At 38.5% G+C, this 25,184-nt stretch overlaps 1 protein-coding gene and 1 long non-coding RNA gene across 2 annotated transcripts in view; one reads left to right on the plus strand and one right to left on the minus strand.

Moving 5' to 3' along the window:
• Window positions 1-25,184, minus strand: part of CELF2 (CUGBP Elav-like family member 2) — a 561,996-nt gene that overhangs the window by 390,692 nt on the left and 146,120 nt on the right. The window lies entirely within an intron of this gene.
• On the plus strand, window positions 13,809-24,608 carry LOC134510394 (uncharacterized). The gene is made up of 3 exons (XR_010069590.1): window positions 13,809-13,924; window positions 23,656-23,699; window positions 24,396-24,608. It is a non-coding gene; the product is annotated as an uncharacterized LOC134510394 (long non-coding RNA).

Genomic DNA, 25,184 nt, shown 5'->3' on the forward strand with positions numbered 1-25,184 from the left:
CTGCTGGTAGTCAATAGCCATAATCTTCCCTAGGCTGCCAAGGGATGCAAAGTAAAGAGCCTAGGAGTACTAATACTTTTCCATTGTAGTGTCGTAAAGGAATGTAATGGGTATTTTTGAAGGAATTCCTGGTTTTCATTAGTTACATTCCTGTTAGTGAAATATTTTTCAGCCAAACGTTTTGTATCTTTTCTGGTATTTTCCCTTTGTTGACAGATTGAGGAGCCCGTGGGTATGTGGGGCAGCCCACCTGCCCTTTTTGAACCCACGTAACTTTAACAGGGCCATGATAAGGCAAATAAAATTTCCCTTTCATAGTGGATTAACCCAGTCTGCACATTTAAAATGATCCACTCCCAAGAGATATTTCTAGCTATGTAAATTTTCTGTAAATTTGAAACAAATTTCATTATCCTTAGATAATGTGAGCAGATCATCCTGCTATGTTTCAAGTACAAACCTGAAATATTTTTCACCGAGGATCTTAAAAAACCTATTGCCCACCTCTGTCTTTCCTGCAGTGCTATTAGGAACTTTATCTCCCGCTAGCAATGACTTCTACCAAGAGTTCATATACAGAAGGTGGTTTGAAACTGTTATAAAAGAAAGTGTTTTAAAAGAGCATGCAGCCCAATGTAGAGGAGCAATGCCACTTTTTATCCCCACCCGTACCTGCTGAAAGTTTGCCAGCTCTTGCTGAAGCAAATTCCTGCTTCCCAGCTCCCATCTGGCCACTCTCCCCTGCTGCCAGAGGTGACAACCATTTTAGCAAAAACACCTGAACTGGTACGCCTGTCATAGGTCAAACTCATGTCTAAGCAAAATAAGTATCATGGAAAGCTGTCTTGACGTGGGCAACAGGACAGCTTTTGGATACCTGGAATGGAAAAACAACACTTAAACATTAATGTACTACACATTCTTTAATTTCTGCTCCAACTGCTGTAAAACCTGGCACAAGACTGGAGAAATAGTAGCTGCAACTTCATCAGCCATTGAATTTGGCGGAAAGGAGAGCTTTACCAAGATCAATGAAGTGTTGAGGATCATGATTTATTCTGGAGCTCTGCTCGGGGGAGGAGAGCTGGGAAGGTGCTCTCCCCTCTGCAAGCACTGCTCGTGGATTTATTGAGAGCTATCATCTAAAGCTGAGTGACGAAATTCAGTGTGTACGGATACTCTTTGAAAGACTGCCAAAGGCTTTAGAAATAAGAACATAAATTGGAGGTGAACAAAACTGCAATTGAAACTATCTCCAGCAAATATAATTAAGAAAATAACCTGGTGAATGAAAAATACATTGGATTTTTAGAAATTATGTCATTTTCAATAACACAAGAAAAGGGTACCTAAAGGCAGGAATTCCCGAATTAAAGAGTGATATAAGAACCACTTTCAAGTAAATAGTCTGTCCCGGAGCCAAAAACTGTTACTGCCTTACCAACAACAATACCAGTATGTGGCAATAAATGTTCACGGTCCCCTGAGCTATAGCACTGCTGTTTGCTCCTGGCACACCTTCAGCTTCTCCCACCCACTTGGTCTTACTCCTGACAGCCACCCCCCACTATGCCTTTGGTTTCTCTATTACAACCTTACATATATCATAACTTTTCATTTACCCCTGTTTCCCCTCTTTTTCTCATTTTCTCTTGCTGTATCTCTCTATATATATTGTTGTTATTTGTACCACTGAGATGGCATGAGCTTTTAGCCAAAGGTATCCTCTTTCCTCACTGTGGAATTATGATAATCTAATAAACCACAAATAAAGAACTTTCTATTTTCCAGTCAGTTTCATTCAGAATTTTTCTCCCACTAAATCTGTTTATTCAAATCAGCAGTCTTTCAACAAGATAACCATATCAGATTTTTCTATATAAATTCCCAATTCTCTTGATTTTAATTCATAGGACCGGCACTCATATGTTAGCAGTAAGAAGATGTATTTATTTCATTGCTGCACAGATTTCATTTTGATTTTGGAATGCCTGGACCTTCGCAGTACCCTGCTAAACAAGCTAGTTTAAAGACCTTTTGGCTGCTCCAGTAATTATTTGTCCGAAACATTAGTATTGTGCTGTATGGTTCAACGGCTGAGGGTCAGGCAGTGCTTAGCACAGCTTTCGGCCAGCCCTGAGCACAGAGAGGACCAGCTGTCTAGCGGGGAATGGGGTGAGACCGATCTCCAGTACGTCTCAGTCAGGTTGTGATTTCCACAAACCTGGAAAACTGGCCTTTTTCCAACATGGCAAAAGCACTGAAATTTCTACTGTACCATAGCCAGCCAGAGCCACCCCGACGTGTCCTGCCTTTCACTCTCCAGCTTGCCGTATAACGTAGAGCTGATAGGGGAGCAACATCTGCTCCCCTGTGTCCTTCCAGGGCTCAAGGAGCAAGAGGTGGTGATCAGATTATTTAAAAAAAAAAACCCAATGGTGTAAGGCACGTGTTGGGATCTCCTGAGGATTCTACAGCAGCTGAGGCCCGAGGATGTGGGGGATGAGTCATTTAAGCCAGACACAAACTTTCCCCACCACCTCCCCACCTTCACACGAAAGGAAAGAAGGTCGGAGCCAGACCATCTGGACAACCCTGTGGGAGCAGAGGCCTGCAGAGAGGATTGGGCTGCCCGCAATGCTTAGCAGGAAACAAAGCAAAACAACTTGCTCTGCAGACCTTCCTCGAACACACTCATCGGCAGCTATCGGCTGATTTTATATCAATGTGCTTTTCCAATGATAACCCTTATTTCCACTCTCAAAAATGGGGAAAAAAGATTAAACTAAAGAAGAAGAAAATACTATGAAGGAGACAACACGAGGAAGAAGATGATATTATGAAGAGGATGACATTAATTTCAATCTGTGAGAGCGTTTCAGAGCCATTGCTGTTGAAGCAAAAAGAAATTTGCCACAGAATTCGCAGCGCTGGTTGGGAAGTGCTATAAGGATTCAGAGTGCTCTACTGTTGTCACTCTACCTTACTATATTCACAAAGGGTTTAGAAGTTAAATTTGAAATGGAAATTCCTAAAAGAGGCAACTGAACAAACAGGATAATATGTCACCAGAAAATGTAGATTTACAGAGCTTGTGGATTTGTATGAAAATCCCAAGACAATTTCTTCATTGATCAGATTTCTATTGCTATACAAATCTTCTCTTGTGCAGATTACTGCAAAGCAGTCAAAATTAACATTTGTTCCTTTATTATTAGACTAGAAAATTTCCAACTTTTATAGCTTCCCCAATTACCACTTTCCATTAGCCCCATTACCCAATCTAACTATTTTTTTCCTAGGACAATTTCAACATTTTTTCAGTTTTGAATCACTCAGCAATAAAACATACAATGGAGAGAAATTGGCAATTGTTGTATAGTGTTATACTATTTATTCAGGAAAGTATGAGCCTGTCTCATACTGAATATACCCAAAAAAGGCAAAAATTGGCTTAAAATTTCTGTTAATGTTACCACACCTGTTGCCACAAGAGACAGCATATTCCCCCACCCCCAGTATTGTATTTCTTATGAAGACTGTTAAGGAAAGATTTTTTCTAGCTGACACAGTTAAGATAAAAACTGGCTAAAACTACAAAGAAATGCTCTGTTTCTAAAAGATCAAAGGATGGTTCCGTAAAGCTTAATAAATTACAGGGTTTCTGATATATACTTCCCATATTTGTTTCAAGTAGATGCATGTAAGTAAAGGACTGTTGATTTCATCAAAATCATGATGTTCACTTAATGAGACCAGCTCTGTTAATCTTACTTTTTGACATATATTTTTTGGAAATTGCAATGGAATGTGACAACCACCACTGTTTCCTTTTCCTGGATTGCTGTAGAAAGTGGCTGTGTCCACTTATACTGCTGGAAAATGAAATAACCCATACAAGTAGCTTTGGAATCTCTCGAAGTTCAAAAATTAATGGTAGGAAAATTGCTATACAAATAAAAAAATATTTTAATTACCTCTGGAATGATGGCTACTAAAAGGATTTTAAGGTACGAGGAAGCTTGTAAGTTTTAAAACAAAGAGAATATAGAGGTCAGGAGGATCATCTTTAGATTAAATGAATGTCATAAGAATGTATTTATCAGAGAAAACATTGGGGGCTTCATATATATCTAGCTTTCCTTCTAACATACATGTTAAATTATGATATAGAGTGGGTTCCTGCTCTTCAATATACTAAGAAATAAAAAGTTCGGGTATGTGTCATGATAGAGGCAAATTTCTGTCATCTCTAATTTGTCAGAAATATAGGAAATGTGGAAGAGACGTAAATAGAACATAAAAGCCTCACCGTCAAGTTGGGCAATGGTACAACTCCAAATTTTAATTAGCTTATTGATTATCTCTATAAAGATGATGACCTGTTAACAAAAAGGAGATGTTACCCATCCTCTGCCTATTGCAGTGCTGTAGCAATTCCAGCGAGCTTAGTATATAGATTTATATACTTGCCGCTGCAGTCCATTTGTATAAACAAGTAGCTCAGAGGATTTAGCTAACGCCCATCTGGTTACTTTAAAAGCAGAAGTACAAAAATATCAAAGCAACAGAAATAGAAATCATTTTAACTGGTCTCCATCTGGCAATTTTAATAATGGAAGTGCAAAGTTACAAAACGTGCCAGATATCCAGGGTTTGTACGAAAAGAAAAATTGTGATTAAAAACATCAAAAAAAATTCTGTACAAGACAGGTTAGCTAAGAGTTTAGCTGCGGTTCAGCTAACTTCAGTATCGCAGGAATCTAGGTCACAGTTTAACACAGCACAGGAAAAACCCCTTTTCTCCTAAATGTCGGGGTTTACAGCAATACATAATTATTGCCTTGTAAACTAACTTGCAAATAGCACCTTTCTTCTGGGTTGGAGACTAAGGCTGAACAGGGAGATTTCTAAAATACCTCCTTCTGCAACTGGTGATGTGAGATTATTTTAAAATTTTAAAACTCTTTACATCCTCAGAAGTGTTTTCTGTTGGCTAATACGCTTAGTAGCTGAAAGTGTTAAGATTGCTCAAGCAGGGCCTGATCAAATGCTCATTTGAAAGAAGAAAAGAGGAAAAAATCTCACTGACTAGTTTTAGTTGAATTCTACAGATCAGACTTGCATATTTTATAAAGAAACTTGGATGCTGAGACCATCAGTGCTGCAACATTTAATGCAATATATTTTCTAAGTTAGTCCAAAACCTTTCCACAGCAGGTTTGGAATGATCGTGGTTCGCATTTTTCTTCTTTTTTTTTTTTTGTTCTTCCCACTTCTCACTTTTGTTTTGTTTCACTTTGAATACTTCTCAGTGTTTGTATTTTGAAAGCTGGCCTATTTTCCCTCACAAAGCAGCAGATTCAGTTTGTGGTATAAATGCTAAATCAGCATGTGTCAAACTTGTTAAACCTTTTTTATGCCAAGCCTTGAAGGACCTGATAAAATAAAGCTGTAAAGATATACATTTTAATAAAACATTATTCATGCACTGTTAGTCCACAAAATATTCTCATGTACTATATAGAAATGAAAAGCAACATTTCTCTGGCCTAAAGCTAACTTTTTATGACTCCCTTGGTAATTTTTCCATTCTTTAATACTACTTTATTTATTTATTTTACAATAGGCTTTCAGAAAAGGGATGGCATTTTTCTCGACATATTTGCATGTGCTTTTTTTTTTTCTTTCCCTTCCCCTGACCTTTTACATCATCTATAGAAAAATTTAATAGGGATATGAAAATCAGACAGGGTAACTGCTGGAAGCAATATGTGCTGATCAGAACCCAGAGACAGCAGCTCTGTCGAGAGCAGAACTGTGGTTGTGTGGTTCAGACACTGGCCTGGGAGTCATGAGATCTGGGTTTTCTTCCTTAATCCGCCTGACCCCCCTGAGTGATACCAGCTCTTTGTTTGCTCAGCGGGAATGATAATATTTACATTCTCCCATTCTTTTGTCTATTTAAATGATAGCTGGCTTGAGAATCCTACTGTCTTTTATAGTGCTGGTGCAGCGTACAGCACAGCGCGGTTATTTCAACTGATGCTTTTGGATATTACCATAAGGCAAAAATACTGACTAGGGACCTAAGTTTCCTGCCCTATTGTGTGACTCTGCCCTCCTGCAAGTCTGAGAAAGAACGCCCTGAGACAAGGAGGACAGAGCTGGCTTGTAGGCAAAGCCAAGCCTTTGGGTGCTTAAATACTGGAGTATGAAGGTTTTTTATTTCCCAACTGCAGGTGTTTTAATGCATTGCAATGTCTCAGGTATTCCAGTACTGGCTGCATCCTGTCGGCTTTATGAAGATACTCACTGCTAGGCACATGGCATTCAATGATAGATGTATAGCTGTCTCTCACCCTCAATCAGGAAATCTCTTTTATTAGTCTGGTTTTCGTCTGTTTGGACTCTTTTCACAGTTGTAGCTCACATCTATCCGTCTGTAAGCCATCCATTCAGCTGTATCAGAGAACATGAAGAGCACCATGATGTTCTCAAGGACATCAGCAGATTTCCAGGCTTCATGAATGTACGGACCTACAAGACCTTCAGAATAGGTCCTCTGGACATCTTCTTCACGGACTGGTTACCATCAATAAATCAAGCCCCACTAGATCCAACCTTTTTTCCCACCCCCACAGCTATGTGCAAATCAGTAAAACTTCCATGGATATTTGTCCCCTCTTCCGTCCTGATGGCCCATGGTGTGAGTCACTACTGTTTTCTCTCATAGGGACATAGGCCCCAGATGTGTCACAACCATGCAGACCTTTTTCAGAGGCTCTCAAGAATGCAAACTAGGCAACGGGTCAACCAAAGCCCTTCTTGAATTTGGCCACGCTGTTGCTGACTGAGTGACCAGCAATCGAGGTCAACATCTGGATTGATAAGGAGTTCTTCAAAGAACAAACAAAGAATTTCTGGTTTGAGGCAGTAACAACCAGTTGCTGTGCAAATATCAAGGACTACAACTGGGTTAGCTGTGGCACCGTAGAAAACCGCAAGGACTGCAGGAGATAATTATCTTTAATACAGCATGACAAAGTATAATTTTCTCTTATTACGCAAAAAATGAGGTGCACGGAGAAAGAGGCAGAACTGCTGTTGGGAATGTAGCTTAGCTCCTCCACTGTAGGCACCGGTAGCACAAAGCAACTTATTCTTTCTTTTTCTCCCCATGCCTGAGAGTATTTTTTCCTGTCTTGAAGGAGCCCCACTGTTCTTCCCTGCCTTCCACACCTGCTCTCTTCTTCTTTGTCTGCTCAGCTACAAAGTAAAACAATAAACATTTAAGGCACAAAAATTCATGTGGTTTGGCTCCCAATGCTCAGAAGCTGATGAACTGAAAAGGAAGGGAAGTTTTTTTTCTAATTGAGCCTTGAGTTCCTTCTTCAGCAGAAGAGCTGCTCAAATATGAAGGTTAAATCCATATTCTGCCATAATTAAAGGTATTTTGGGCTGAGGAATTCAGTGGTATTCTTGCCAAAAGAGCGGGCATACAGGGAGTGCTGGCTGGTTGTGCAAAAGTAGGTAGAAAACTGTCCTAGGGTTTGGGAGGTGGGTTTTGCTGCACTGGCATGCTGGGTGATTAATGCAAGCCACTTAGCATCTCCTTCCTCCCCCTCGCTGTGCCTTAGGTTCAGGAGGAACAATGACATTTTTCTCCTTTGTACTGATTTGAAAGCTACTGATGAAAACTGCTACTTAAGGATTAGTTAGTAATGTAGAGAGGAAATTCTTGAGGGGAAAAAAAAAGAAGAGTAAATATGCTTTTTAGTCCGAATGTATACTACGTGTTTTTAAGGCAGAAAAATAGTCTTTCTCAGAAAAATGACATTTCCAGATGAAATTTTCATTTTCACAACAATTTTTTTTTTTTTTCTACTGAAAGAACATGGATGGAAAAATTCCAGCAAACTCTGAAAACAAATTAATTCCTCGTTTTGCTAAACATACTTTTATACGATGGTTATAGTATTCATAAGCAAAAAGAATCTTAAAAGGAAAGACTGGTTGATTTCCCATATCCCTGTAAGTGAAGCTGTTATTACCTTTGCTGCTGCTCAGAAAAATCTCAACAGGTCATAATGTTCCACTGTGTGTCTTAGACCTGAAGGAGCAAGGGAATTCACATTCATTTAAAGATACTGCAGTACTGCCTCCATAAATCCCCTCAATGGGACAAGATGTAGGCCTAGCTTGATGAGATAAAGATAGTGTTTTATACCAAGTTTTCAAGCTTCATTCTAAATAGTCATTGATTTTGTGGGTATACATCAGAATTTTATGTTCTTCTGGTTATCGTTGTCTACAATTCCATTCTTTACTTTAAAAAGAGCAGCAATTGACTCGCAACACCCAGAATACATCCTACAACATCCATCTGCTGTGTTTTAGGGTCTTACTGTAATGCAATAAAGCACTTTTATTTCACATGAAGAATGATTTATACTGAAGTTAATGTCTTAAGTATAACACATCCACACTGGGTAATGTTATCATAGCATATATTTCTTCTCTAAGAGTTAACCTACTATCCAAATCACTTTTGCAATGAATGTTTGCATAATGTAAAACAGCCACGTTGATACTAATAGAAATAAATGGCTGAAAGAACACAAAAAAACGAGAGCTTTTGCTTACTATTTAAATTCTTTCAAACAGCAGTGCTGTGTGAAATTCTAATACACTCTCCCTGCAACAGTCAGATATTAAAATGGTCCAAAGATTAGAAAATCACTTAAAAATGTAATTAATACAGCAGCACAATTCTCTGTGGTCTGTAAGATATGATGCATTTAGTGTAGCAAATAAAACATAACATAGGACAGTCATCCACGTGTATTATATGTCTAATCCATTAAAATATGTACATAGATTTATTGTATTTGCTTTACAAACTTTGTATTTTCTGGCCTAGATATTAAAGAATGATGTTTAATTTAATTTTACAGCTTCTTTGCTGTTTTGGGGGTTTCTTTTAGTTTATTTCTTCAGAAAATTCCTAGTTTCAAACCATCAGTAATAAAGTTGACAATTAAATATATAAGAATATATCCTAAAAAGACCAAAACCTCTTATTCGTGATTTATAGGATCACAAGTTGGAAGGGACCAGAGGATGTTATCTAGTTCAGCCTCCTGCTCAGTCAAGGTCAGGCTTACTTTTCCATGGACAATGTCTTGGTTTTGGTGCCTAAGTCTTCATACTGATGCTTGGTTAAAGGTTAAAAACTAGGCTCCTGTTCTCAACAGCTGGCTGCATCCTGAGCAAATCTGTGCATTGGTGCTTTGAAATGATGGTGTGTTTCCTTAGGGATCTCATTTTCTGAAGCTGTTTCTATGTCTATGACTGCTTCATGAAAATTTTGCCACGAGACTGTGTTGTTTTGCTCATTTCAGTGGAACTCCATTTTTAGGGATTTAAAAATTGTGAGCACTTCTAAAAGTTTGATAGTTGCCTGAAATTATTTTGCATAAAGACTGTGATTCTACCAAAAACTTAAGGTCAGGGCAACAAGTCTGTGAGTGATCTATACGCATCAAAATGTGCTATATAATCCTTGGATCTCTACTCTTATACATTCATCTTCACATGTTCTTAACATTTTCCATATCTTTATACCCTAAAATCCAGTAAGAAACAGAAAAATCAAAATACTGAAAAGGTGGTTACTACAGTTTTCCTGGCTCTTGGGCAAGAGTATTGTTATGAGAATAAGGAAGACACTATGCCAGTAAATTTAAAAATCACACTGCAGATTTTCTTCACGTCAATAAAGATGAAAGCCTCTGTAAACTTTATTGAAACTGAGCCTTCAAACTTGAAAGTATTTATTCAGGCCAAATAACCTTCCTAAAGAGAGAGTGATGAACAATATGAAGTAGATAATTGCAAGAGTAAGTCTAAGAACACACTCAGAAGCCTAATTCCTTTTCATCGGACACTACGGAGACTTAAAAGAATTTAAGACAACTGACTAGTAAGCAAAGAGGAAACAAATTAATAATGGAAAAGAAACTAGAAAATAGATGGTGACTGGGAAACCACAAATAATTATACATTTAGAACTACTTTCTGGAACTTACTACCTCAGTGTTATGAGCGTGATGACAAAGTGATGGGGTGTTAGTAAGGAGTACAATTAAAAGAAAATAGGCACAGCTAGTCAAGTGCTCTGCATGGTGGAGTTAGTGCTACACAGGGAAGCAGAGATGGCTGCGGCCCTCGGAGCAGTGCAGCGGCCTCAGTGATCAGCAGGAGCGAGCCAGTCGAGAGGTGGAGCATTGTGCTCACACCTCTGCGTTGCTTCTGTTACCCAAAGATATGGAAGCCCTGAGGAAGCCTGGTCTGGCCTCGTTGCTGACCCTGCTGCGAGCAGAAGATTGGACTAGATGAGGTCCTTTCTAGTCTGCATTATCCAATGGGATCTTAGGATCCCAAAACGAAACAAGCTTGGACATCACTGCGTGACACAAGGTTGCAACACACATAAATGAATTGAAAGTCCACTTAGAGTTGCACCTGAAGGAGAAACAGGAGAGAGGGAGTAAGGTAGACTAAGAGTGGCCTCTTTTCCTCTGTCTAACCATCTATGGGCTTTCAGGCTTTAATTATAACATGTTCGATGCAACACTAATTTTGTGTGAGCTGCTGTTCAATGGGCGAACAATATTTTCCATTAAGGTGTCGGGGTCAATGATATGGATAATTAGCTAGCAGTGTGGTTCAATACATTAATTCTCTCTGAAGTAGTAGTAAAACATATGTTGACTCTTGGTAACCTCAGTGTAGATGTTGCAACCTTGTAATGGATGTGGATGCAATAACCTGCTTGAGCTTTTCTACTTGAGATAAGGTGTTTTCTTAAGTGATGATGATGAATGCTGCTCTACTAGGGAGCCAGAGAGTGTCATTAAACTAGCTAATATTTTGCTGCCCTGCCATGTAGAGCAAGCATTGCTAAAGGGCAGCCATGCTGTCAAATCCTCATAGGCTGGAGCAGGGAATAAAGCAGAGAGAAAACAGGATGAAAAAAGTAGATAAAAGGGCCTAAGGTGAATTCAGGCCTAATACACAGTACATAGAGTTGTTTTGTTTGCTTGCGTTTTTCCCCTTCCTCAGTAAAAGTATTTCAATAGTTATATTTTTCAGAAGCAGAACCCCCCCTTCAAGTCTCCCCATACTCCTCAGTCACAAACAGAGTTCATCATCTATCAATATAAGCGTTTCAGATCTCTCTAGACCTGGAGACACCAGGCAGAGTTATTAGTTCTTCTCCAGCTTATTCTGAGGTGCCAGAGTTCAAAATGAAAACGTAGAGATTGCTGGTAGCCATGCCAGAGCTAGGGAACTGCACAGATCTATCCCTGTGTCAGTCTCTGCGTCTGTACAAACACAAACAAGCACATCCATGGATATAAAATTGAGAATAAAGTCCTGTGTGCGAAGCATTTTTGTCTGTGACAGGCCTTAAGAAACTAGAGGGCAAATTCTCTGCTGATGTAATTAGCACGGCATCGTTAAACTCCACGGACCTGTACCAGTTTAGAGACACATGAGATTTGACCCCATTACTTTATTTAGTGACACTTATAGTAATTTCAAATTGTCTAGTCTGCATTGCTGTATTCCAACAAGTAACACCTTTAAACTCTGCTAATAACTTTTCCTCCTCTAAATGTTGTGCAAGCAACCATCTTTCCTTTATGATCAAACCTAAACTGTGAAAGTAGATGATTTTTGAGTTATCTGTGTAGCAGTTTATATCCCGAAGAACACCAACACAGTTTAGAGACTCTGAGGCACAATTATCCACTTTGTGAAGACAACTGCAGCTGGGGGAAATACGGCAATCATTTTATATTAATATGAGACAAATATATTTAAGTAAGAAACACAAACAGCGAGGTTTTTCTCCTTGACACTCTAGGCAGGTAGGAAGATCTTGTTTCTTCATCTTAAAAAATCAAGAAAACCTAGTGGTGTTGTGTTATGTTTTGTGAATTTGGGAGAATGGATTTGTTCTTTGATGACTTGGAAGACAGCATTCCTTATGAGGAATTACTGGCATCTTGGTGCACATGGGTTTTCTTTGGCTTGTCATCATGCTAAAGACTCCAGGTAACACCTTGGTTAATTCAAGACATATGATAGACTCGTGTCCAATGCTATGCATTTCCCTGAGAAGTGGAATGTGCTGCCATTAGGGAAAACCTGCCCATATAAGCATGCTTCAAGCAAGAACTGCTAGTTGCACAGAAGCAAATTAAAATAGATTACACGTTTGCAAGGGAAGAATGGCCCAGTGTAGACTCTGATGGCTAATAATGGTGCACAGTTACTATCCGAGGAGGAAACAAGCCTCTATTGTACAGAGAGCTGGAGCGGTCTTACCAAGTTCAAAACATACTACCTATTTATGAGGGTTGCTCTATTGCCGTTCTGATGAATAAAGTCCTGTCTCCAAGCCAGACTACCCTAAATGACAGGTAACCTAAAAAATTTCCAGTTGGGGATATTCTAGGGTTCAATTTCCCTCAGCGCTTTGAATGGCACAAATGATGTTGCTCATGTGATCTTAAATTATGAGATGGAATACACTCTAGTATATAATTATTTTTGTTAGCTTTTTAATATTCCCCACTCATCTACAACCAATCTAGTCATTCAGTTCCTCTGTAATAAGGAAATAAATAAGGCATACAAAGTTGGACTTCTGTATTTTTGCTAAAGAATGACTCAAATTCATATGATCCAGGGTAAAAAAAATAAAATCCTTTGACTTTATATAAGGGCATTATGAGTGTTAGTGTGAACTCCTTTCTTTCACGCTGAGTTTCACCATCGGGGAGGGCTGGACAGATCCCTCATGTGTCTTATGCACAAAGTCACCTAGATCTTCTGGCCTGCTAACTAGCCTAGCCAGCATTGTGAATAAGTATCTCAAGCTATCTTTGCTGTCATTCTTACCATTTAGTACTGTCAAAAGTTCCTCTGAGTAAACTTTAACTAGAGAAAATGTTCTGACATCTGCCAAGGTCTTGCTTATCCGTTGAGCACATCATTAGCAAATGCATTCAGGTCCACAACTCTGCATGGTAAACCTTTGTGCGCCATTGTGTTAATGTTTTGGAGAAATAAAGAAAGAATGGGTGGAAGGAACATCAAGGGGTCATTCTTTTACCCTGGGCAGGATCATCTCTCTCTGAACTATTCCTAACATATGTTTAGCTAAACTGCTCTTAAGGTCTCCAGTGATGGAGATTCACAACCTTCTCAGGCAATATATGTCTGTGCTTAATCATTATTACCATTAAAAAGAGTTCTTCCAGTGTCTAACATAAATATCCCTTTCTGCAATTTAGAGCACATTATTTCTTCTCACATACAAAATGGGTATGTGGGACAATTCACTCTTTTCCTCTTTTCAGCAATATTTTATGTATTTGATGACTACTAATCCTGTCTCTATTTGTTCTTTTCTCTCGAGGAAGCAACCTCAGCTCTTTGATTTCTAACAGGTCGAGTTTCCACACCCCTAATCACTCTGCTCTGCCTTCAGCTGACCCAAATATTTCTTGAAACGCAAACTGCAGAGGGGACACCGTGCTTCAACTACGGCTTCATTCACACCAAACAGAGCAGAAAGATTATGTCATGCATTTTAGAGAGATTATTCCTGCTTGTACATCCCATAATAGTATTTGGCTTTTCTGCAAAAGCGTCACTTTGCTGATAATATTAATTTCAGGGATCTTCTCTTATCTTATTCTCCATCATTGTTCTCTTTCTGCAGAGCTGCTGATTAGCCGGTTGTTCCCTGAAGTCGTCTTAGATGTTTCAGACTGTTTCTACAAATTGTCAAGCTCGTTCTGAATCCTCATCCTCCCAAGTGGTTGGACCTCTTTTCAGTGACTCGGTATGTTCTTCCTAACAAATACACTTTATTTTCCTTGTATGCCCTTAGTACAAGTTTCCAGCCATTTCTCTACCCATGTTATAGTATTTTAAACCAGTCAATGTTTCCCTTCCTTACTATGACAATGTCAGGCGAAACATTGTCAGAAACCTCACTGAAGTCAAGACATATAGCATCTACTGCTTCTGCCCTATCTACAAAGCCTGTTACCCTGTCATAGGAGGAAATGAAGTTGGTTTGACAAGATTTGTTTCTGACAAATCCATGTTGGCTGTCACTCATCTTTTTGTTATCTTCTAGGGGCTTACAAATTGTTTGCTTGGTTATTTGCTCCAGGATTTTTCTGGGAATTGAAGTTAAGCTGACAAATCTATCCTCCTGTCCCCCTTTTATAAAGATAGGCTCAATAATTGCACTTTTCCAGTATTCTGGAACCCCCCCATAAGCTCCCCAAGATAATCAGTGACAGCTCTGAGATTGTCCTGACAGCTCTTTTTCTCTGATAGTGCTCACCTTGGGGTGGATTTCCTGAGGCTCAGTGACCATGAAAATATATAACTAATACAAGCACTTATCTTACTTAGTCTCAGTTTTTCTCATTTGTTCATGCCTTTAATTGCTTTAGCCATTTCATCACATCAATCTCTTTCATGAAGGAAGAAGCAAAAGAGGGAATAGACACTGTGGCTTGCTTGGGTGTTTCTGTCCGTAGATTTCCCACTCCATTTGGTAGCAGAAAAAGTCTTTTCTTACTTTTCTTGAATTGCCTGACTTTCTAACAGTATACTCGCATACTGGATTCTGTCTTTGACCTGGATATTTCTGATATAGCCCATGATTACTTTGTGTTGATTTTTTTTTTTAATAGCCTCCCATGAGGTCTCTGACAAAAGCTTTTGAAAAAAGCAAATGGGTTGTGTCAGTTGTGCTTATAGTGATCTGGTGCGATGGTCTTAAAGACACTCATCTGCCGCTTTTAAATAGTTAAGGCATTTCATGCACTGATATATTTCCATCCAATATCAAAAGGCATTTCTGATCACACAGGCCTTCAAACATTTATTTATATTTACTTTTAATAAGCACCATAAAACCTGTAACGAGCAGCAATTTAATTGCATCATTGCATTTGATCAGATGAACATCCTGTTCATAATAACGCCTTCCCTATAAATAAACATAGAAAATACAAATTAAACTTCCACGTTAAAATGCATCCAACTTAATGTCTCAATTCTTTCTTTACATGTTGTGAATTGAAATTTTCTCTGGAATAATGTGTACACTGACATATTTCTATGCATATTTACATACTCATGTAAATTCCGCTAATACATTGTCTAACTTAGAATTTGCCCCCATTTCAGCCATCAGCATTACTACACTGATGTAAACCACTTGTATTCTAGCAAAGCTGATGAGACAGCTGAAAACTGAAAGAAAACATAAAGGAAACAGAGTTCAATTTTGCTTCTAAAATGGACATTTTTATTCAGTCCAAGTTTTCCATGAGCATATCAGTCCAAATTTCCAAATTTTAAGTTATTGACATTTTTATCCCCAAAGCACCAAATCATTTTAAACATTCTGATGCACTAAGCACTTATCAATTGCAAAAATTGATATTAAAACTTTTTGCATTTTCTGCTCTCTAAATTGCATGGATTGTGTAGGAAAGCCCAAACAACATAAATGTACAGTTTCCAATAGTTGTTAATGATGTGGAGCGAGTACAGGAGTGGGTCGCTAAACTAATCAGTGCTATTGGACATTGGTGAGTAGAAACCACTATATTAGTGCCTAAACTGTGCAGTGATCCATGTCTCCTAATTCTGGGAGATAGTTATGTTAAATTGATTTGAAAATAAGTGGACAGAATCATTATGCCTACATTTATAGCTAAGCTGATGGAAATCAGATGGATTTTAGTTTTGCAATGCACCTCATAAATTGATGCTGAAGATCCCAATAGAGACTTCACTGCCTGCTTTCTGTCCACCCAATAAACTGTGATTATTGGATCCTGATGACATCTGCTCCGAGCCTATATTAAAATGAATTGAAATAAACCTCCAGAAAAAAGCATGTTGAGGCAACTTGAATATGGAGGAAGCTGTAGAGCTTGTCATCGTTGACATACGTGGTCCAAGGAAGGACTGTTGTGGAGCTATGGATATATGCTGAAAAGCAAGGCTTCTCAAAACGCAAACTCAAACCCACATCAGCTTTGCCTAGGAGTGCTCCTGGAAAATACATTCCTTTTTTAAAAAAATCATTTTCAGAACAGAGTAAGGCACTGAGAGAGTTCATAACAAAAGCAAGAAAATGGAATACAGTAAGTCATAAAGGTGTGCCCTAGTGGTTAACGTTCTGAGGCTGGTTTTATTTCTGAAGCACTAAAATATCCTGGCCTCACTGAGGAGCAGCGAAAGTGCTCGGTGGAAGCACTGGGAATACCGTACTACAAACTGCTAGGCAATGGATTAATGGTTTTATTAGGTGATTCTACCAAAATTCCTTGTCTAAGGAAAAGCCCACATTGTAAAAATAATAAGGAAAATGGGTGTAAAGAATAAGAGATTCTTCATTGCAGTATTTGCTAACAGTCAGTGTGTTTTACTACTTGTAGCAAATTCCAGTTCAGGCCTATACAATATGCAATATTCAACTCTCACTATTGAAGAAACTGATTTGATAAATTTAAGGCACGAGGATCCAGATCCACAGAAGCACTAAGGAGCCTTAAACCCCTGAAATAATAAATATCCTACTAATATCAGTGTGACTTAGGAACTCAGTGCCCTTGGGAAAGGGAGTGTCTTTAATGGGATATTTTTCTCTATATAAACTTATTTTTTAAGTCATATTTGTAGTACTTTGTTCAATATATATGTCCAGAAAGGAAGAATTTCTTGAATTTTAGAACTACTAATTTAAGCTTTGATTTCTTTTAATATAAGCAATAATTAAAAATAAAGGCCTTTTTTTGCAAACAGTTTTTCTGTTTCTCCTACGTGGTCAACAATCAAGGACTGAGATTCTCAAAGCAGGAGAGAAATCAGTCTATGGCTCTGATACAGATTTGATTTGATAGAAGTGGCTACTAAAACTGACTATTCTTCCTGCGCTTCTATCCGCCCCCTTCCCCTGGGACCCGCACTACCCATGCTTGATTGAGCAGACGTGCTTTCCTACAAATTCCTGCATCTCCTTGGGCTTGGATCTGGAAATTCTTAGGTCCATGTAAAGAGCAGCTTCTTGGCCCAAACATCTTCCTCCTTCTCTATATCTCTAAAAACTGTTGATATTCCTTTGTCACCATTCATGTTGAAATTAATGGCATTCTGCAATTTTGGTTCCTGTGGTATCTACAGTACTAGTGCTGCATCATATACGTCAAGTTGTTAGCCTAGCAAGACAATTAATTTACAGCTCTATAGCTGCTGAATGAAACCAGGGCTTTCCAGCTGTTTACAGTGAAGAGCACTGAAGTATGGTGTGTTGTCAGAAACTGCACTGGAAAGGATCAACTGTTTTCCAGATTAGTTGAAATGCTGAGCTAATCTGTTCTCTAATCCAATAAAAATACATATTTTCAATAGGAGGACATGGAGAAACTCTTATTAGTTTAACCACATGAATCAGGCAGCATCTACCTCATTAGCAGTTTGGTGTAACAGACATAAAGTCACTGGAACAGAACGTGTTTACAGGGTAAATATCTCCCACTTTGAAAATAAATATCTTGGCTTTGGCTCAGCATTTATTTAGCAGTGGGAAACTGCTGTCCTGTGACAATGTTCCATTTCATTGACATTATCTCCTAATGATGTTATAAGTGGAGACAAGTTAACCTCGGAAGGTTCAGAGGTTCAATTTTCATTAGGATAAGCATCTAGAAACTTTGAAAGCTTATGAGCTATTATCCCAACTTTGGTCATTAATCTTATTTTCTAATAAGCACTTGTCTCTTTTGGTCCTAACCTCCCGAAAAATCTCCCCCAGGTAATCTCTCTGTCCCTGTTTCCCACCAGAATATGTGACTGGTGTGGCTCTGTGAGGTCCTGAGCAGGTTCCAGCTGCTGAGGGCACTACATTTTCCTGAGTTTTTCAGTGCCGTAGATAAAATCACAAAAGGACTTTCTCTAAATAACCTTCAGTCCGAGGCCACAGTGCATCCATTTTCTGCAGCACACATGGCTGGTAACGTTCACAGATGGCACGGGGTCGATGCCTTGGTTTTAGGCATTTAGCATAAACGAGTCATTTCGGTTCCCTTTGTGACCGCCAGGAAGATTCAGCTGATGCTGGAAGGGGCTTGAATTTACCTGACCTTGATGGAGTTTGTCTGGAAAGGTTTTGTCCCGGTTCTCACATTTTCTTTTCAATTAGGTTCGTCTCCCCCTTGTCTTCTCCAGAAGAGTCATCTCCTGTCCTTTGAGCCTATCAAAGTAAAACCACTTTTTTTTTGTTACAGTCCAGGAAGATGCATTACTATCTTCCAGTCTGATACCTATAGACAGTGGCTTTCTCCTCCTTTCTCTGTCTAATGCCTTAACCTGTGCTCTTTCCCCTGTCGCAATACCCTTGCAGGCTGCATATCCTTTGCTTTTAAGCAAATTTAAAAAGTTTCTCCCCAGCTGCTTTTTCCCCTGTCTTTTTCTTATTCTTTTTAACTGCCCATTTCGAGGCTTTACGTCCCTTTTGGCCAGATCCCTGCTCATAGTTTACTCACTATTATTTTTGTCACAAATTAGAAGTAACAAAATGTAAGGAAGACTGGGGATTTGGAGTGTCTAAATTCTTAGGGTCCCAACTTGGGAAATATAGCAGTTGCTGAGTACTTCTCATCCTGAGCAGGAAATCTATCGAAGAGTCTGAAGTTCAATACACCAGCCAGGGGAAGCATTAAAAATACCCATATCTCTTGGGAAAATTAGTCTATATAGCATCTTCTTATTGCCCACTTATTTCTTCTAAAAGTTTTTCTCTCACACGCACGTTTTACTCATAGGAATGCATGCATTAATCAAAATAAACAGCTAGTGTATGGGGCGCACCGACGTAATAGATCTACTTAACTCCAATTAAACCAAGCAGTGGGCAACGTAACCTCTCGTTGCTGTTGCTGAACGAGCTGCAGCTTTGCATACCAATGATGGGAGGCAGGTTTGCTGCTGACCATTCAGTGCAGTCCTTAGTGCCAGGCACCTAACATGAGTTCAGAGACTAGGATCCTTGGGCTTTACAGTTTGACAGAAAAAAGAAAGAAAAAAAGAAATAAGAAAAGAGGTTAAAGCTTGATGTAGAGATCCCTAAATAAAAGTGTGTACCGTGGAAGTCAAAGATATGTTCCAAGACAACAAATTCAGAGTGCCTTCTTCTAATCTTTGTTATGCGTGCCTATGAATTTATAGCAATATTGCCAAGTCCTGTGATTTAATGTGTCATATGAAAACAGGAAAACCCTCATCTTTTATTAAAACTATGAATTTTCAGGTCTATAAGACCTTGAAGAAAAGCATGAAAATGTGACTCAAGTGTGCCCTATAGACTCAAAAAACAATGAAAGAGTAAATCTTATGCTTTGCCTTTAAGTCTTATGATCAATAAGATGCAGCCAAATGCATAATATTATGTCTGTATATAATACATATTTATAATATAATATATATCCATAAGAACGAGACATTGTTGGTCTGCTGCATGATCTGAGCATTGTCAAATGCTGTGACCATGCCACAGACCGATAACATCCTATTATTTTTTATTTAAACGGTTATTTTTTCTATCACCCCACCTCCACCTCTTGTGTTTACTGTGAAATGTGGTCTCTTTCAGCAATAAAGATTCATATACCTGTGGTTATTTTGTCATTTATATGCAGTTCTATCATCACTTGTTCTAATCTCTGTTTTAGGGGGTGTTCTGTTTACTACACTGCAATGATTTTTGAATTAAGCTCAGCAAAAAGTGTTACTACATCAACTATATCTTTGAATATTTGAATATATTTGTTTGCTTAAACATTGGCTTAGTCAGACAGCATTGAGGATTTGTTTTTAAGTACAATGTTTGCAATTGACAGCTGACTTTTCTCTTGGTGGATTCTAATTGCTTGTAACCCAGTGGGAAAATGTTTGCTATTGTATATATTGATTTTTTTAAACTAAGAAAGCAGTATTTTTAAAAATATAACACGAATTAATACTTCATAAACCAGTACTCAATCTGCAAACCCAGTTGGAAGTAATGGAACTATACATTTAAAATGATGCCTTTAAGAAATAGACTCAGCATTGTTTGATGTGATATAAGTCTTACCTGCAATACTTCAGATCCAGTGCTATATATGTAATGAAATTCTTAGTTGTAATGCCCTACAGAACGTGTTGAGGTAGTAATGAAAACAACAAGAGCAGTAACAATATTGAAAATATTATTTTCAATATGGAAAGAATACCAAATAGTTTCTTGTGTCTGCGGGTTTCTTCTTGTCCTTTTGGTTCCACCTCACTTGATATCCTATGAGGAGCGGCTGAGGGAGCTGGGGGTGTTCAGCCTGGAGAAAAGGAGGATGAGGGGAGACCTTATCGCTCTCTGCAACTCCCTGAAGCGAGGGGGTAGCGGGGTGGGGGTCGGTCTCTTCTCCCAAGTAACAAGCGATAGTACAAGAGGAAATGGTCTCAAGTTACACCAGGGGAGATTTAGACTGTATATAAGGAAAAAATTCTTCACTGGAAGGGTAATTGAGCATTGGAACAGGCTGCCCAGGGAAGTGGTTGAGTTGCTGTCCCTGGAGATATTTAAAAGATGGGTAGATGTGGTGCTGAGGGACATGGTTTAGTGGTGGATTTGGAAGTGTTAGGTTGATTGTTGGACTCGATGATCTTAAAGGTCTCTTCCAACCAAAACAATTCTATGATTCTATGGAAAGCCAAATGCACTTTTATAATTTGAGTGTGGTGATTGTGAAGAGTATTGAAATATGATCGTTGTACAGGACAAATTGCAATGTGAAAGTCAGGTGGTAAAGTGCTTGCAATGGCACACAGCTCTTTAGTAAGAAACCTTTGCTATTCCTCATGTTGATATTGCCTTTACAGTAGTTAGCATAACAATATTTACTTCGATTTTTTAATAATCACACTATGTTTTGTATAAGTACATATTGATTTTGATGATACTTGAAAATACTGATCTTAATCAAGAGCATGCAACAGAAACTGTAGAAATGGCCCAATAGAAACAAAATAAATAAGATGCCTTGCTCTTTGCTTTCTTAAAATGTACGTGTGCTTTCCACCCCCAAATTTCAGACACAAAGAAAATAGAGAAAGTTCCAAACAAAAATTTGCATCAAATAACAAAACAGATCGCATTTAGATGCTATGAGAAGCTGGAGAAAACAAACACTGTTGTGTCTGCCTCAAAAACCAACAGCTTGATTTTCCTATAAACACTAATCACATACATATTAGATTATTAAATTGGAAGCAGAGCCTCTTGGAATAGTTTATCTTGGTCCCACAATTCCTTACGTAAGTGCTACTTCTGAACCACTCCTTTTAGGCCTTGAGTCTGAAATCTCAAAGACGACTTCTGATTTTTGAGAACTTTTGTAGAGTTTTAGGAATGTATGAAAGAATTACTGAAAGCTCACAGTCACAGTAGCAAATCTTGGGAGTTATATCACACAGACAAACTGTGTTCTTAATCCCTCTATGTTGTATAAAAAGAAGGGGAAATATTTAGTTTTCCCTTTCTTTTTTTTAAGTACTGCAGAAAACGTGTTTGAGATTCCTACAGGTATTCAGAGAAATGATGTCTGTCATTTCTGCAGGTTTCAGTGCCAGCCTGTAGTTTTTAACAAAGGGATATGGCACCTTTTATAGACCCTGAGTCTGAATAGGAATAAAAAGGGATTTAGTGACTCCGGGACCCATAGCAACCAATGCTGAACAGCATCCCGCTACATCAGTCAGCATATAAGACACCTTAACCAATTCTAGCCTAACTAATGATGGATGAAGAGACAGGCAGGTGACAATGCCATGCTCTTTCACTTTATCACAGGGGCTACAAAGCAACTCTCATGCATAGACAAACCTTCTGACTAATGCTACCATTGCCTATTTGCATTTCACTTCCACACAAGTCAAATTGGTTTTACTGCATGAAAGTTATTCTGATTGTATGTTCTGCTGAAGCGTACGTACTTGAAACAGCAGCTATTTCATATCTGAAGTAATTAAAGGTAGGAAGACTTAAAGTGGAAATATCCACTGAATGAAGGAGACCTGAATGCAACATGAAAAAATCACTTCCATTTAAATTTATCATGACTGATTGTCACTTTCAATTATTTTTTGTATTTACCCTTTTTCTATAGGAGTGTTTACATTTCATTCAAATGTTTTACCTCATCTTTTAAGGCGTTGAGCACCATTAAAATCAATAAGACTGAAGGACATTAGAGGAGGTATTAACTTGCTGCACGATTAGCTCTTAGGGCTGAGAAATACTAAAGGAAAAATGCTGTTAGCTTCATGATATTGCTGGCACTGTACATGAGTTGCATATGGCCTTATGTTCTCCCTGAAATGCTGTTTCCTCCTCTACCAAGGGGATTTTTTTATCTGAACCCTACTTAGTGAAAAGCAAGACTCATCCTGGATCAGTACAGTACAAGTCATAATCAGCTGTGATTTCTTGAGCAGAACATTTTGCATTTGAAGGTGAGTCATTACTGCATTATGTTAGCATCCAGAAGTGCTGTCCAAGATGAGAAATCCCTCATGCCAGGCACACACGTTAAAATAGAGCCTTTTCATTGAAGTTTACAGCTAATATGGGAAAGACAGATTGGTGCTAGGAGAAAAATATATACATTCAGTATTGGATGAATCCCACTGTGCTAATGGCGTATCTTTGGATGAAGATTGTCTTCTTCAGTTCAACAAGGCCACCCCTTGTTCCTTATCTTAACACGGCTAGAGAAAAACCTGAACACTATCTTTGGTAAATAAACTGTGCATAAGGAAGATGTGTTGCACTTGCAGGGAAAATTAGACTCTTACTGCATGTATATTTGTCCCTGCAAATGCCCTGTGCTGTGTTAAGGCATCCTAGAAATCCACACCCAGACTTCTTGAGACTCGCAGTCCTATTTTTCATATTCTCGTTCTTACATCTTAATGCCCATCTGTCCAAAGTCTACAGTATCAAACCAGCTTCACTTAAGATATCATAAAAAAGATGTATGGCTTACGTTTTTGTTCCAGAACAAACTGGTCCATTTTAATGTAGATCTGCCTTCATTAAATACTTTTATAAACTGATAGAAAATAGAATTGCTAAATCTCCCAGCCTATTTTTAAAATCGCAGTGCCAGTTGCGTTACCTTAAAAAAACCCCAGCAACAGCAGCGTTTAGAATTTTTTTCCATTTCCAATTTAACTTTCAGAAATTAAAAGCTTCTACCCTCTGATACAGTTCATGAAAAGGTCTTTAAAGGCAGTCACTAAAGAAGACTTCCAGTTTGACCTGAAAAAAGGTACTGAGATTTAGAGAGTGCAATTGATTGGATTAGTACTTGTCTCTAGCTATCCATGTTAAGACAATTAAAATAGGAAACAGTAAAAACAGAGTAAAGTAGAAGATCCAGGGAATAACCTCTTAGGCTTAGCTATAAAATGTGTTAACATCTTTTCTGCTATTTGCTTTTTTAGCCACATCCTTTCTGAACAAAAGGCTAGACATAACCAACAGACAGGTAAGCCGTTTGTATCCGAAGCTATAACACATCACAGTGAAAGTACAAATGGCATGCTTAGAGTGCAAAAAGTGGCTGCAGGTAATAGGCGGGCAAAATTAAATAAGAGAGTCTTGCTGACTGGAAGGTGAGATCTGTTAGAGTCTCAAGAGCTTCCTCAGGGAGCTGGTGGGAGCTCTGTAGCTTTGGTCATTTAAATCAGACTGAATGGTTTAACAGAGAATATACTTCAGGGAGCCATCAGTGGTATTTAAGACATTATTTGCAATACATCTAATACACCAGGATTCTGTAAAGCTAATATAAAGTAGTGTGTGAGAGAAGCTAAGACAAAAGGACCAGGAAACAAGGTTATACAGGTCCCAGTTCAGCCAACCACTGGAGAATCGTGCTCCCCTCCTCCTGCCAATAAATTTGTAAGGCTGTCCTATGGCTGTAGCACCACTTTAGCCTGTGGGAACCCGCCTGCACCATCCCTGTGCTGTCCCAGACCTCCTCTGTGAAGGGATGAGGGGCCCTGATATAGCAGCAACGAAACTTGTATGTACTCCAGTGGAAATATGAACAACAATTCACATATTTAATTAGGAAGGCTGGTCATGAGGTAATACAGAGTTGTAAAACTCGTGATTTATTTTGCGTTTTCCTTCTCATTGTACTAAAAGTGTTTGCTGAAATGTGTTAATTGCCTTGCAGCTCTGGAGAAGCTCTGATATTTCTTTGGGATGAAGACGGACCAAAATTGTGAAGCTAACCAAAGCCAACCAACCCCTGTGATGCCTGGACAGATCACATTCAGAGCCCACCGGGGGTTTTTTTTGCACCAAAAGCTGAACTTCTGCTGTAAAGTTTTAATTTTCTCATACTAATAGTCCTCTCAAAAGAGTACAAGAGAAGTTCAAAAGCATGGGAAGCATGTCACTGAGGTAAATTTGTGTACAGTTTAATGTACTTTAAAAATAACCCAATTAGGCGTATTTCAGATACTGAACTTCACACCTTAGGAACAGTCCTACTGAGGTCAGTGGCACAGCTCACAGCATCTTGTACCATTGATAACTTCTGTAGGAAAGGGACTAGTAATAGGACCTTTGTTTCCTTGGAGACTTCGGGATGGCTTTGGAACTGCTCAAGCAGTATCACAATCTTCTGCCTGTAATACCTTAATCATTTCCATAGAAAACACTTAATATATTAAGATATCATGAGAAGGATGAAGTCTTTAGATAACCAATAAATCACAAGGAATTAATAACTTCAAACATTCTGGTTTCATGGGAACAAGGCTGAAGGAGAGAAAAACGGACCAAGAAGCTATTATCAGATTTTGCATTTTTTATGCTTGAAAACCTTTTAATTTCAGATTTCAAAATAGTGTAGCATTTACAAATATAATCAGCAGAATATGCAGAAGATACTCTGCTCAAAAGAAGAAATAAAAATGCATGTAAAATAAGTTTCCTTTGAGAAACATTTCATTATTAC

This window comes from Chroicocephalus ridibundus, chromosome 1 (genome assembly GCF_963924245.1).
Source record: "Chroicocephalus ridibundus chromosome 1, bChrRid1.1, whole genome shotgun sequence".
NCBI lineage: Eukaryota > Metazoa > Chordata > Aves > Charadriiformes > Laridae > Chroicocephalus > Chroicocephalus ridibundus.